General features: G+C 37.2%; 1 pseudogene; it reads left to right on the top strand.

Annotated features, from left to right (window-relative positions):
- The first annotated feature begins 3,470 nt into the window (after positions 1–3,470).
- The window catches only part of LOC139719294 (uncharacterized), a 178,603-nt pseudogene continuing 165,406 nt past the window's right edge, over positions 3,471–16,667 (top strand).

Below are 16,667 nucleotides of genomic sequence, written 5' to 3'. Positions count from 1 at the left end.
CGTGAAACAGAATACAGTATATTCTAAAGTGCAAATCTTTGAGTTTGCCATTATATCGATCAAACATCAAATATCACACCTTTGCGTCATATGTCGTAAGTAAGCTAAAGGAATTTTCATATATCAATCACACATTTGCATTCCTCTGCAGTGAAATCTTAATATCAGTTAATTTCTTGTACTTCATTAAAATGAATTCAATGATCATAGTTTCGTTAAAAAATGACCAGGACTGAATAAACGCTGGAACTGATATACGACTGCAATGTTGTTTACTTGTTAAAAATTAAGATTCATTATGAAAATGCTTGATTCGATCAATTGACATCATGTTGGTATACTAAATCAAAGAGAATGAATTTCGTTGCAATCATGGTTGGTTTTTGTTATGATGCATTTCAACAGCCCTGCGACGAAGACCGGTAAAGCTGTCGAAAGCTCGACTAATAAAGGCAAGAGTGAACAATTACGTTTCGTCCCCTGTGCGTACTCCTTTCTGTCGCAATTATACATGTATATATATATATATATATATATATATATATATATATATATATATATATATATATGGAAATATATGTGTGTATGTAGTATTCTCTTTCTCTGTGTGTGTGTGTATGTGTGTGTGCTTGTGTGTTAGAAAGAGAGAGAGGGATCATAGGCCTATATGCAGAGAGGGTTACCCCTGAACAAGTCAGTTGACACATGTATCCATAAAAACTCATAAGAAATTATAAGAGATCTCTTTAGGTCGGCAGGGAACAAATACTTCAAAGAAAGTCGTAATAGAGTTGATATACCTATGCACAGACCATAAAAAGAGTAGGGCCTAATGAACCAGTGGTCCATTCCCGACACGGTTTCCTCTAAAACGTGTAAAGTCTGGAAGTTTCGCCGGCGTTTGTATGGTTTAAAAAAAAATGAATGGAAATACATTAATAAAAATACAAGTAATGAAATCACAAATCATTTCTCCAAAGTTGATCTAAGGGAGTGCAAACAGAAAAACAAGCTATATGTTTATGTGTCTATCTATCCACAAATTAAGATATATTGACCAAATCTCGCTCGAACTGTTAATTTCTGTCTATATATGTAACAACGAATGACACAGTATCCACATCATGTATAGAGAAGCATTCGCCATAAACTACCCGGCATAGAAATTCTTTTTTTTTTCGTCCACCAATACGGTTTTAAGGTATAGGTATTTTTTCGACACCCAGCACGCACCACACGTCACCACAGTACCACAAAACATCAACAGCATCAATGACAACTTGCATGTATACCAGAATCAACAACACAGAAGAACGGCATGTCAGCATCCCCTACAATGGTACCAAAAAAGGGGGTAATAATAGAAAAAATATAAAAGAATGCATAATCTGATCTACAAGCATTGATTTTTACTCGACTGTGTTCGGACAGCATCCTTGTTTCAGCTAGGATTCTATTAGCCCCCAGATCTTCACGAATCCACACCACCGAGACCATCTGTTACCACTTCCCATACCTATTATCACCACTGTACCAACACCTAATATCATATATTACAAACAACGCCCATCTCCTTGATATAATAATTCCCAACACGCCTATGCTTTTCCCTACATCGACAACACACCGTCACAACTGCCCACATCCGCTGTCATTCACACTGTTCCAGAAGACTAGACCAACACCACCACCACCATCCAAAATCTCCCTTACCACCAGGATTAGCGCTACCACCATCTTCAGTCCACAGCGATGGTGCGAAGGCCCGAAAGGAAAAGTCCACCTTCATTTAAATGTGGATTGAGTGAATACAGCAATATTAGTTATGAATTTTTAAAGTAACTGCACAGACACTGGTGGAGGAGAAGACTACTACAGCTATAGTGTAAGATGTCATGCATGCATAGATTCGGTACAACCATAATTATAAGGAAAATACAGTCAGTATAAAGAGAATTTCACAAATTTTATCTTTTGAAAAAGGTGTACATTACCCCGACTTGTCACTGACGTATGTTAAGGGTAAAATTATTTCCCCTGCTTTCTGGAAGAGGCAAGTCTTTTATTATGCGAGAAAAGTGAAAATATGTTGAAATTTCTTTATATTTTCTTTATATCGTTCTACACATGTGTCATCACTAACTGTAGTAGTCTTCTCATCCAGCAGTGACTGAGCAGAAACTTCAAAAATCCATAACTTTTGAATGGATTGTCCGATTTTCCTCAAGCTCTCACTGATGTGTTCTACTAATTTTACTGCATTCCCTCAATCCACATGTTTATGAAGGTGGACTTGTCCTTACCAGTCGCCGCAACTATCGGTATCTAATAGGATGAGGCCTTCTGATATGACACCTGCCTCCGAGGCCACCGCGGCAAAGTCTTCAACCACGCCAACGGAAGTTCATACCAGCAGCCGCCACGTAAATACCACACAAAACCAAGCCATCATAAGGAATACCGATAAAGAGAATTGCAGAACAATCCGAATTCGAAGTTTTATCATTAGAATGATGTAAATGAATGGAGGAAAGATGAAAGCATGAACACGAAGGAAACGACTGAAGGAAAGGTGGGAAGAAAAGAGGAATGAGATAAAACAAGAAGAAAACATACTATGAGAAAGAGGAGAACATATGGAAAAAGATTGGATTGAAACAGAAACAGAAACTTATTTGTAAAATGCAAGACTTTGTAGAGGAATTCCTTTTTGATGAACTGCTTGAAATTCCTGTAATGCAATGAATACAAAAAAAAAATGGGGAAAATGCGTCGCACGTTGTTAGGTATTTTCTACTAGCTTTTTTTTACTGATTGAGCCATATGTCACCCTTTTCCATCTCTGTGAGCGCGGGAAGGTCAGCCCACATATTTTGACGTCAGCGTCAACCTCACAAAGCCGTCTGCTAACTGGGGCAGTGTAGCGCTCTGACAATGTGGCTCGTGGATTTACACGGACCATTGATAAGTTTGACATGAAATCTGTGATTTCTGTCATGTTTCAATGATACTGTGCTTTAAATGTTTACTTTCCCGCTATCTATTGCCGTGCTAGGTCACGCCCACTTTTTGCTTCGTTCATTTTGGAAGAGGGATAATTCTCGCAGGGATTGTTGGAATTTTTACCCAGATGATAGTGTTCTTATCGATCTATTTACAAACTCTATGTTTCAGTACTACTTTACTCTGCTATCAAAAACCCTCTTTTGTATTGCATTAAAATCATTACCAGAAAGCTCTCCAATATCAATGTATTGACAATGAAAACAGTCTTATGCATTCGATAAGGTGCACAACAATGCAACGACACTTGTAATCGACTCGCCCATGCGGCTAATTTGAATAAGAAAGGGCACGCGGCGCGACACACAAAACTTAATCCAATGCACACTTTGTAGAGTGTGTGTTGACTTTGTGAGCGTGTTGGGAAATCGTCGAAAATGTACTGAAAGAGCCGGATGGATCGGGGAGAAAACAGTGGAACGAAGTTTATTCATCAGTCAGTTTGTTTCGCTCGGTGAATTATCAGTCTCACGTGGAATTTGCCTTACATGCGTATCACCATGTCTTCCTACGCAGGATTAGATGAACAGGGGCTGAGGAAGCTGGTAAGTAAAATCCATAATCTTATTTTTAGATCTGAATGACATTCTCAACTCATAGCTAGCCCACTCACCGTCACTGCGATGAGGGCAGAATCGTGACTCGCGCTCCCGAAGCTCCGGGGGCAGATGTTGTTCACCCACTATTATGATTTGTGCATGGTGGAGCAGCATGTGATTTTCTTTGGATATCGCGATGGCTTTTGTTCTCTTGTTTTGTGATGGAGATGTTTGCATTTTGTACCTAAAAATCATTCTACGTAGGACTAGTGTTACCCAGTGTAGACTAATTCGACAATGTTTAACCAGTAATAATCAAATACCTGTCAACGAGCTGCTAAGTTATGTGGAATGCAAGGTGAACCTTGTCAGGCCCAATACGGTGACAGGTTTTTCGCGCCGTACAAGTGGTTTTGTCATCCAGGCTACTTGCGTTGTGAACCGCATCGTGGACGTGGGTATAGTTTAATCCCCTTATCTTCCGCAAATGATGACTCTATATTGCTGGGAGGTGTGGTATGTGTGGTCTAGACGAGAACAGCTCTATTGATCAGAAGAACAACAAAGACAAACAACATGCAGACTATCATTGTTGCTATGGAAACAGCCATCACCGTCATTGGTCCTTGTGTTCTTCTCTACAATTTGTCGTCCAGCTTCTGCACCACCATGCACCACCCTACCACTGCTATCACCACAATCACCACCACTACCACTACCATGACCACTACTACTATCACCACCACCACTTCCAATGCCACATCACTCATCAGCATATTTATTTTCATCGATACATCTCCAAAACCACAAGGGCCAATTTTGACCTTGTGCATACGTGCCAACTGACTTCCCATTGTGTTTTAGAATCAGGAATATTATCATTATTAAAATCATCCTCATTGCCAGCCATGGGGAAAAGTTTATACCAAGCAAGAAACCAGTAGTGACCTCTGGTATGAATTTATAACAAAAGGTCTTTCTAAAGCTCTGACATTTTTTTTTTTAATATACCATGAATGTCACTTCTCAAGATTATTTTTTTTTAAACTACCACAGAGCTGTTGCCATAGATACAAGCTCCTTACATCTTCCCCTCAATCTGAAGTCATCACCACACCTCTAACCAATACAATCTGCAGACTACCACAAGGCTACCAGCACCCCAAGGGGTACCATCAGCAGTACCAGTTTCATCATCATCAGCAGCATCATCATCATCATTGTCACTGATCATTACCAATATAACCCAGAACAATTTTGCAATGCCATTATTTTGTTGAAATACCAGACCGTGTTCAAATTGCAGCACAATTTTGTGCTGATAGGCTATATGCCACAAAGACCCGTCTGCTTACCATGTACGTGTAAACTTCCGAAAGCTACAACGTATGCAGATCTATGATGTGCATGCTACTTTGGTGTAAGGCAGAACATGTCATGTTTCCTTCGTGTAGGCAAAGAACCAGTGAAAAAGAAGTGACACTATAAATAATCCCATGTTCTATGAATCTCCTCCGAGGTGGTGAGCTCATAAATGGCTCCGGAGTCCCAGTCCCAATGACAGGTCCCTTGGTTGATGTTAGGAGCAGCGTTAGGAGTTCACAAGGGGGGCAGACAACTCAAAATAGCTCAGCAACCACCCCACTGTACTAGTTAGTCTGTAAAAAAGATACCCACACTAGCAACATGCAAACATCTCATTATAGACCAATGTAAACCTCATAGAATGAACAGAGATTGTTTTTAAGTGCCCATGCAGTGCGTATATATCTCAATGCTGATTTTGTTTTCCACACCCTGGGTGCACATAGAATTGTGCTGGTTATTGAAGTCACTTGTACACCAAATACAAGGAACTCGGTATGAGGTTTGTGATCAAATAGACTAATCAAACCAGTATATTTTCTGAAAAGGCTACAAAAAGAATTGTATGAATGTTATACACAAACATAAAAGGACAAAAATAACTTGCATTGTAAAGCAACATAGATGCTCTCTGTCCATGTAAGGCAAAAGATGAATATATTGCTATGAGAGGAAAATAGTTTAATTATCGATAGTGAAAGCTTACCGTTTGCTGTCATCAGTACCTTGTTATTTTTATTCAAAGATGACTAATTTAATGTTAAGCAATCTGTGGACATGAATATATGGCTTTTGTATCATTTAGAATGAGACCTCTGTATTGATTTATTTCTGTATTTTGTATGCTTTGTATCACTGGATCAAGGTTTAACATTTCACACTTTGTGTTTGAAAAAACAACAACAAACAAAGCACATGCCTTTCAGGATGATACAATAAGAAGACTAACTGATGTCATGCCCGCTGAAATATCTAATGAAAAGAAAGAAGTAAAGACTAACTACTAGGTGTCCTGGATGCTGTAGCTTTGTGTATTCTGTGAATTATTTCTGTCTGAGGTTATCATAAAAAAATACAGAACAGAACATGTTGTTTGTATGGTTCAGTGCATCCTGATATGCTGGAATATTTCATTTTACTATTAGAAGCATTCAGAAGATGGATTAAGCTGCTTGAGATTCTACAGGCAATGTGTTCAGGGTCCATCATCTGAAACTAAAACCCCATTAATGCTATCAGCAGACTCATTATATGTAAATTACAATACATGTGACTATAAAGTAGTCTCGTCACAAGATGCCTTTAACTACTTGCCCCCCGCCCCCCCCCCCCCTGCTTGATTCAATTTTAACCCATTGAGGATGGACTGATTTTGCTATAAAACACACATTTCGCATAGACACCTGCCCGAGTATTCTCGGGACTCATCTTCAACGGGTGAAAACAGCTTTACTGCACATTCCTCAACTGCAGTAGGCCTATATTATGGAAGGGTGGGCATTTTATTTATTTATTCTTTTACTTTGCTTATGTTTATACAGCCATTGTGAATGATGATGATGGCATATTACAGCAAGGCGGCAAGACTGGTTCTAGATTAGATTCCAGCAGATCAAAAGTGGCAGTGGGAATAAGACTGGTATGCATGGAAGGGAGAGAGCGAGAGAGGGAAATGGAGGATAGATCCTTTCACTATAAGAGACGAGTGGATAATAATAGGCAGCCCTCCAATATGTCAGAGTATGGAAGTCATTGCTGTTGCGGGTTGGCTCATTCAAAGTGGTTTTCCACAACAGTGTCATGACAAAGGAGCACCCCTCTCCTTCTTCCCACCCCTCCCCTCCTCCCCCCTTTCCCTTCTCCTCCCCCTCCCCTTTACCCCCAACTAGTAGAGTGAGGTGTACACCTCTCTTTTTTTATTTACCAGGCTCTAAACAATTTTCAGGAAGTATCAATTTTGAAATGACAATATGAGAGTAGCATTTTATTTTGGTAACTTTGCAATCTAAGTAGCCGTGTTGAGCATTACCATCATCCATGGCAAGGGTGAATTTTTTCTGAACTACTGTATGGAGTGTTGTTATATGCTCAGATGCTAAAACAAGGCATCTGTCCCACCTCTGAATACCCCCTCCCCCGTCATGTCCAGTAAGAAAATTTCTTCACAAATTCTGTCACAATGGTTCAGTGTGGAAGGTGACATTAAATTTCCCTTTAATGCAATGCCCAGGTGCTCAAATACATTTGAAATCAGTACATAGTTATGAATGGATTTTTTTTTCTTACAAAACCGAGGAAAATATATGAACAGGAAGTACACTTTGTGGAGAAAAGAAAGGAAGTCAACTCCTGCATTGATATTCTCAGCTTCCTTCCTGATGTCAGGGAATGAAGCATACGACACAGTCAGTCAGCCATCAGCTGCGTCTGTGGTTTGTGATGCATCTCCTCTGGTGAAAGTGACAGGTTGACAGGACTTGCGGTCACAGTTTCTTTTTTTTTTTGTTCTCCAGGACTTTAAAGGCATTAATTACCTTTTGTGGATGAAACGAAAATCCAGCTTTAGTGCTTCAAAATAGTTCTAACATGTGAGTTAGGAATAGAAACAACCAATGTAAAATTTTGAATCAGTACAGTTAATGTTAAGTATTGTTAGATATTATACAAAATGTAAACAATATTTATAATAAGAATGTCTTGATGAAACTGTCTACAGTTATGGTTTATTGAAAAAATGGTGATATCTCCTTTAAGTATTTTAGACTTTATTGCAAAATTTTTACATGGCAGGATGTTTTGTGATACAACTGACCTATACATATGCATCAAATGTGATATCTTGAAAAATTTTTAAATCACTACTCCCAATGGTAAACTTGTCCTTTAAAATTTAAACTTGTGAAAGACTGATCACATTGATTGTTGTGATCCCAAGTAGTTCCATGGCCAAACTGATGTTGTATACTACTGATAGATTAGTAGTGCATTGCACTGTACCAGATCTTTGTGTGCCGACTGCAGTTGTTTTGTATGCTTAGTGGTACACATGTAGATTGGTCTTTAATTATTAAACTGAACTCAGTTCAAACTTTATTTTCACTTTTTTCAACAGAACATATACAAAAATACATCAAAAAGGGGTCCCAATGGTTAGAAATAACTTTTTAAGATATAAATTGAACTCTTTGTTTGATAAAATTAAATTTTGAAGTTATATGAATAAACATGATTGTGATAAGGCATGAAGAAGAGAATTCTACCATCTATGTGTTAGACATGCATAGAGTCCAAAACTTAATGGCAGTAAACTTGGTCCTGAAGTGAAGAGACTGTTGGAAAATGAATGAACAAAAAATGTGTACTATACTGTCTGTTTAACAGTAGAATTCAAGGCCTGCTCATGATTATCAGCGAAACTGATAGAAAAGTCCTAATGTGTCCTCCCGGTATGTAGAAGGAGAAGATATCCACGATATGCTTAGAATGATTTTACCGGACTGTGAGAGATTGAGAGAGATATGAAAAGATAGTGAAAGGACAGCTTCCTGTTTTTGTTCATAATGTTAACCCCCTGGAGAAACTATCAAATAGATTTCACTTGATGAATAAAAAAAAAAAAAAACACCCTCCACTAATATTGATGGTATAGCACCCTTTACCATATATGTCAAAGGAACTTTACAGAAAAGTTGGTCTGCCTCAAACTGATGAACCCAGAACAGCAAGCATACCCTCAACAGCCAGTTCATGACCATGAAACACTTCTGTGACAAAGTGCATGACTTCATCTCAAGAACAAATGGAGGGGTATCATCATATCATCAACCAGAAATGGGATGATGCGATATCATTTTGATGTATGAAATATCTGAATAACGATTGAAGTAGGCAATGTGTGCACCCTGTGAAGAAATTGGATGAACAGTCTCCAGTCATTGAGAAGAAATGGAAGCATAATGTTTATTTTGCTCTGAAAACTATACTTTCCTGATATCATTTGTTATACAGTGAGGACAGGAAGATATGAAAAGAGAGAGCAGGAAGTGGGGGTAGGGTAGGTGAGGGGGGGGGGGAATTTATTTGATTTTTTCAGTGTTGACCAGTCAAACAAATTGCAAGTTGTAAGGAAACTTTGTAGAAAATGTTCCTGAGTTTCTCATCCGTGTTACAAAATACCATGACAGAAACATGCATCTATTACAATAGAATTTGAAGGAAATTGACAGAAGTTACTGAGAGACCATTATTCTGATACTAAATGACTTGGTACTATCCTTGTCTTTTCCCCAATATGAATAATGTTACAAATTGTCCTGAACTAATTTGTGTCAAATATTCAAGTTCAGTGATTTTGCTGTCTGAACTCTCTGAGATGAACTTGTATTTTGAAAATGCCTCCTCTTGCAAATAACTGTGGGGTCTTGACACTGACAAAGATAGTGACCTATTCCACCTGATTATAAGTGATAATCACACTCTATAAAAATGCTTAATTTTTTATGATAATTGACAATGTCCAATAATATCATGTGGATCTCTCTGCAGGTGTTTAAAGGTCCTGTTTACCTTTGGGAACAGTGATTTAAAAATGTTCAAGATATTACATCTAATGCATATATGCATAGGTCTGTTGTACCATAAAATATCCTACCGTATAACATTTTTGCGATAAAGCCTAAAATTTAAGGAGATATCAATATTTTTATCAATAAACCGTAACTGTAGACAGTTTAGTCTCGAAACATGTATTATAATTATTGTTCACATTTTGTATATTTAACAATACTTAGCATCGATTTTACTGATTCAAATCCTTACAGCGTTGTTTCTATCCCTAACTCCTATTTTAGAACTATTTTAAAGCACTAATGCTGGGTTTTTTGTTTTATCTGCAAATGGTAAATTATGCCTTTAAAGTTCAAATCAATCCCTACAGAGTTTGATTCATAATACATTTCAGTCACCTATTAAATGCATTGTTTGTTATGTCATGGGTAAAGAGGAAGTTGTGTGCTGGGTGGATGCTTCCTTTGTTTTTATAACTCTTCATGATAACAAACATTATCTGCACTCTCACTGATTAAAGATTTCTGGTGGTTTTAGGATCAAAGAAAGTAGTCAGCATTGATGTAAACTATAGCTGCATCCCACACTTCCACAATCGAAGTAAGCTTGCACTTTTTGCTAATTCCCCCCCTTTTTTTTGGGGGGGGGGGGGAGGGGTATGAGAGATCCTAAATAAATGAATCGTGTGGTTATTATCATAATTGTGTTATAAATGATGACTTGGATTGAGCGGAATCACCAGGAAATTATTTCTTGTGAAAGAAAATCTTATTTACACAAAGAGCGTCACTAAAGCTGAAGTTGGCATTGCTGTAAATGCTTTCATGGGATGGGTGGTGGGGGGGGGGGGGGGGGGGAGTGCAGTTGAAGAGGGAAGAGAACCAACCCAGAGCATTATCTGTGAAGTTCTATATTTCTAGGCTTTGTGTCTGTTGATCAGCCACTCTCTCTCTTCCTATTCTCATTTCATTACGAGAACTGGAAATTATTCTGCCAGGTATAAAAGACATATCATATAGGAGGGCCTTTTCTTTGCATCAAATTCAAATGTAACTGAATGAAATGAAAAAAAAAAATGTGTAAGAAGTTTGAAGGCCATAGGAAGCTGTCTTTTTGAGATCCACGTATTATTAGCTGATGAAAATATCAGAACCTTTAATGAATGGATCCTTCTATTGAAGAGATTCAAAAGATAAACGTAAAAAAGCTTACTTTCTCTATAATCATAGTAGATATCATATGGTATCATCATTGAAAGCCCAACCATAGCACATGCTGTCCATAAATAATCACTTTCGTTGGTAATACATTTGCCCTTTGTGAGTTATCGTTATCTTACATTCAAATCAGTCATTTTCTGCCATTGCATGGTGTAGTTTGCCTTTTAAATACATACCTCGGATTTGATGTCGAACAGATAACAGATGGCTTATTTTTCATGGTGAGTTTTCATCCTCTAACATGATTTCACAAATTATCTTCTTGTAAAGTGGACCTCCGCCAGTAATTCATCTATGTGACAGTACACTGTGGGTGAACAGAAAAGACTACACAATGGAGCCCATTGTGTCACTGTCGCCCAAAGCAGTTCATTCAAGTTCAAGTCAACTTTCTTCCACACATGGCGAGCAAATAAAAGACAAGAGAATCCATGGCGGAGAAAAATGTGATCCGTCACAAATTTCGGTGCCCCATTGTGGAGGAGCTGCTGAAATTGATTTCTGCATACGTGTGGCGTGGAAAAACAGAACAGTTGATGAAAAGAATTGATGAAAAGAAAAGAAAAAAATCTTTTCTGTGCCAACCCTTGAGGCCTTTCTCCATAAAGTGCAGATAGTTGCTATACAGGCAGGAGAGTCAGACAGAATCTGCCAATTTCCTTTTCGAAAAGCAAAAGTGTGTGAACTCCTTTATTATTGCATGGCATACATGGCTGTCTACTTTTTAACTGATTTTATGTGTTGCTGGACTGTACATCTATAACTTGCAGACTGCACTTATCTTGTAAAATGGTGGTGTTTTTTTTTTTTTTTTGGTGTGTTTTATAGTAATTCAACGGAAGAATCCTACTTTGAAGTATTGTCAGTAATATGCTATGATGATGTCTTTATTCATTCTGCTTTACATTTTGAAAGATTATGTGTAGGATTTTTGGAACATTATTTCCTTTTGTTAGTGAGCTTTTTTTCTGCTGCAAAGAGAGAGAGAGAGTGAGAACCACACTTTAAGTTTTCACTTTCCTCTATATAGCATTATATATCAATGTTTACAGACTTCATTATGATTGTGTTAAGATCAGTCACCTTGTGTGATTCTGTCAGACAGCAGTGGAAAGTTCAGTGGATCATCTTTTGGCAAAAAACACTGTCAGGTGTTGGGAACAGGAATGATGTTAGTCTTACATGAACAGACCCCAACAAATCATTCTCTCAGTTATCACCTGATTCACTAAGTTGCCATCTTGTAGCAAAAATCTCAGAGAGTTGATGATATTCGAGATTTGCTAGTGGTCAGGTTCATGTCCAGTGAAAGAAGTGCATATTTGCACACCAGTGCTATCTTAGAGCACAGTAGGTCAGGAATAAAGTCTCGCACCGGCATGGCATCCTATCTGTGGGAGATCGGACAAATTAACTTCAGCTAGGACTCTAGGAGAGATCATCTTCCCATTATTAGTTTGTAAGGCTGATCTCTTAGGTCTCCATGGTAACAATGCCAAAGATGACAGCACAGGGACAGAGACACTGAACTCTTCAGATGAACCAAACTGAATTCAGTGTAACAGTAATTCAAATAGAGAAGATTTAACTTTGACAGAAACATTTGGCTCCACATAAATCAAATACTGACTCAAACATATTTGATATTCCGCTTTTGCATGACTTCTGGTTTTTTTTTCCACCCTTATGTTAGCGTGGTAAGCGTGTGTGAGTGCACAGTGTGTGATGCCAACAACTAGCATAGTTAAAAACTTCCTGCTTTCTAGGTGCTTTAAAGGGATGGTACAGTTTTGGTTGAGATGAGGGATTCAGATTTGAACTGTTTTGCGTGATAATGTAAAACCATTTATGAATTAGTAATATCAAAGACCGTATGATTCTAAGAAGAATTCAAAGTTCATCTTATTTTTAAAAAAATGGTTTTGAAATGGCTGAGATATCTGAAAAATAAAGAGGTAAGAATAAAAAGTGAGATCGACCTTTTATTAGGACCTTTTATTAGGATTTATTGTTTTACTTCAAATGGTTTTTTTTGTGTGCTATCTCTGCCATTTAAAAATAAATTTTCAGTCAAATATACTTTGAATTCCCCTTAGAATCGTAAGCTCTTTAATATTTCATAAGTGGTTTTTCAGTATCTCGCAAAAAGTTAAAATTTGAACCTCACATCACAAACAAAACTATACCACCCCTGTGGACTAAATTTTACATGCTTCAAGTAAAGAAGAGCTTCGTTAGAGAAATCCATTTGATCTCATATGACAAGTAGGAACAGTACTTCAGGGAAGTAAAGTATCTAAAAAGTACCAAATAATTACAGTGAAAACCTGTGTCCTGTATTGTATGCTCCCAAAAGATTCCTTGGCTGTGACATTACAAGTTCTCAATATCTAGACTTTCTCTGTCCATATTCCGCACAGATTTTTAGGCAACTTTTATTATTGTAATGTGGCATTTTGCATCATTATGTGTCCAACTTCTCATACGTGTCTCGCCTGGCAATTACATGGTCAAACCTTGTAGCTAAATATGTTTTGGTAGATATATGGCACATCTGTGACTATGCCTTACCATTCATGAAGTGAGAAATCAAAGCAAGAGCTTTGAGATTTACAAATACAGCTGTAGCTGGGTGGTTTAGGATTTGTCTCTCCCCCCCCCCCCCCATTCATTCCTATCTGCCCATGTATTTCCCTCACATTTGAATTCTCCCTGTATTCACGTCATGATAAAGAAAGAGAGAATACATCTTTATTCTACCCACAAAAGTAGGTCATTGAGACACATGTCTCGATTGTACTCTTACAATGCATGGGCTGTATAGGTAAGAATGATTAATTTACATAGTCTGAGCCCGGTGTTGACAAAATGTGATTTATTAGTCTGCTGTAGGTTAAAGAGGGTGTCGCTGGAGTGGCTTGGCACGACCAGCAGTTCCCTTTCGTTATGTCTTTGTCGTTTTAGTCTATATCTTTTGCTTGACTTATTTAACTAGGTATAGAGTTTAAAGGTTTTTTTTTAATACTTATGATCCAAATTATGTGAAAATGATGTCCCTTAAAGTTTTTCTAGTGGCCTTATGCAACAGCCCTTGTAAGTGCATTGTATTAGAATGAGCAAAATGCATTATGATCAGTGTATGCATCTGTCAAAGAAATTATGGTATCACAATATCAGATTTTATGTGATATATAGGGGCTATTCATTTATGAGCAAAAGATATGATTCCTTTGGTAGTCAGCTGCAGATGACACTTTGCCTGAACCTTGTACCATTTAGATTCGCGGTCATTTACTCAAAAGTATTAAGTTGGATTCCACATTCCTTCAACATTTATTTCTTTTAAGTCACTATTAAAAAAAAAGCAAATTTGGTGATCAAAATTGCAACTGTAACATGCTTCCCATTTGCAAATTGTGCTCACTAGTGCTGTTTTCATTTAAAAATTGTGAAATTTGGGTCATGATGAGGGTGTTGTCTTTTTTATTCAGCGTTCTTACTGTAAAAATCGTAAACTTTTTGGGTCACGATTATTAGAAGAGAGCTGAATTGCACATGTTATGAATGGTGTACTTACTAGTGTGTGTCTCAAGGCCAATTCAATATATACCGTGGTGCGCCACAGCATAGTAAAAATAGCACGGAGCGACACACATGGTGCATTATGGGATATAAAATTTTGATATTTTCTTTTTTTTTTTGGGGGGGGTCATTTTTCTCGCTGCACAACTTAAAGGACAAGTTCACCTTCATAAACATAAGGATTGAGAAAATGCAACAATATTAGTAGAACACATCAGTGAAAGTTTGATGAAAATTGGACAATCGATGCAAAAGTTATGAATTTTTTAAATTTTTGTGTTGGAACCGTTGGATGAGGAGACTACTACAGCTTGTGAGTCATATGCGTACAACAGTATAAAGAAAATGTAAAAGAAAATTCAACATATTTTCACTTTTTTCGCATAATAAAAGAGCACTTGACTTGCCTCTTTCTAAAGGCAGGGGGAATAATATTACCCATGACATTTGTCGGTAACGAGTCAGGGGAATGTGTACTTTTTTCAAAAGATGGAATTTTGTGAAATTCTCTTTATATTTTCCTTATGTTGTTGTACGCATGTGACATCTAAGTTATTCATACACTGCAGTAGTCTTCTCATCCAGCGGGTACTGCACAAAAACTTCAAAAATTCATAACTTTTGAACGGATTATCTGATTTTCCTCAAACTTTCAATGATGTGTTCTACTAATATTGCTACATTCTCTCAATCCCAATGTTTATGAAGATGAACTTGTCCTTTAATATCTTTTTGCAAAAAATTGCACGAATTAGTGCGATTTGGATCGTGACCCAAATCTTGTAAAAAAAAACATGTTTTTTTTCTGTTCTCATTGTACAAATTTAGAAATTTAAGCCGTGATCAGGAATTGTGACCCCCCAAAACACATTATTTTGAGTTCAATGAGAATGATACTACTGTTACAATTAAAACAAAGTCTGGATCTTCTTTTTGAAAGTCTGGCAGGTGAGATTTTAGTGCAAAGCATACCAGAGAGTGTTCTTGTCAAAAAAAGAAACCTGCATCAACTCACTCCTTCAGTTTAAAAACATCCTAAAAAGGGTATTAAATGCTATAAGGGTTGGCTATTAACCTCGTCAAGTGATGTAGCATGTTCTACATGGACCTCAAATCACTTTATCAGAGTTATGTTTCAATGCGTTGACTGGAGCACGTATACTTTCTACTCGCATCATTTAAATTAGATTAATGAGCTCCCCCAGTATGTGAGACCCAGTCCAAAGTCCATTACTGAGATGATATCGTGAGTTCAATTGACATTCTCTTAACAAGGCAAGACTCATGTACAATGTACATGTTTATGGAAAATTCTGTGAAAGGTACTAAATAGATTTTTTTTTTCATCAAGGGTCACACGATACCCCGCAATAGACATAGTTTTTCTTGTAGTGTGCAATTGTTTGAAACTCTTGTTGAAGAGCGCTATGACTAGATAATGACCTACATATATGAATTGTGTGCAAATGTGGGGATCGGAATGCTTTTGTTCTCCCATCATAGTTGCCTTTCAACAGTGAGGGCAGTGTAGTAGGTAATTGAAACTAATCCTCTAATTACTGCTGTGATGTGAATTTCACTATGGCTGGTGAAGCTTAGCCGAAAGATTGACAGCTGTTATCAAAGCAGAATCTAAGGCTTAATATGTGTAGATTTCAGATGATGTGTACATCAGAGTTTTTATGAGTGCTTTAGTTAAAATGGTTTGAGATTACTGACATTCTTATATTCAAACATGATTTAATGATAAAATTCATGACTGCATGTACCAGATTTTGCAAGCAAAATGTATTTTGTGATTTAGGACTTTGAAAACACTTTTGAAAGTGGTTAAAGGGAAAGTCCAACTTGATATTGTGTTGCTTTGTATGGAAACAATAATTAAAGCAAAAAATTGAAGCAAAAATTTGATTAAAGAACAGATGCAAAAAGCAGGTTATGAACTGTTACGATTGACAGAGCAAGACAAATTAGCAACTGTGTGTGACGAAGTTGCTGAATGATACACAGAAATTCATTCAAAATTTATCTCAAATATTTGGGCACAGACAGAACTTTGCTGATGAGACAGGACACACAAAAACATATTATCACTCTTATCTCATACAGTTCTGAACAGTTATATAAACAGTTCTGCAAAATGTTTTTCTTCGGATTGGAGAAAAATGAAAATTGTAAATAGATTTAGAATTGTAAGAAGTCAGCAATTTCATGTTTCTATATGGAGGGGTTTGAAGTTGCTAAATAAATGACCCAAACTATGAACACAGAACATTTTTTTTTTCTTTGTGCGTGAATCAATTGGAGAGCTGTGAGGCACTTACATACATGT

This window comes from Diadema antillarum, unplaced genomic scaffold (genome assembly GCF_040938485.1).
Source record: "Diadema antillarum isolate AM-2024a unplaced genomic scaffold, OU_Dant_1.0 scf00000108, whole genome shotgun sequence".
Classification (NCBI taxonomy): Eukaryota; Metazoa; Echinodermata; class Echinoidea; order Diadematoida; family Diadematidae; genus Diadema; species Diadema antillarum.
The sequence above is the reverse complement of the archived record's forward strand: the minus strand, read 5'-3'. Positions and strand labels throughout refer to the sequence as shown.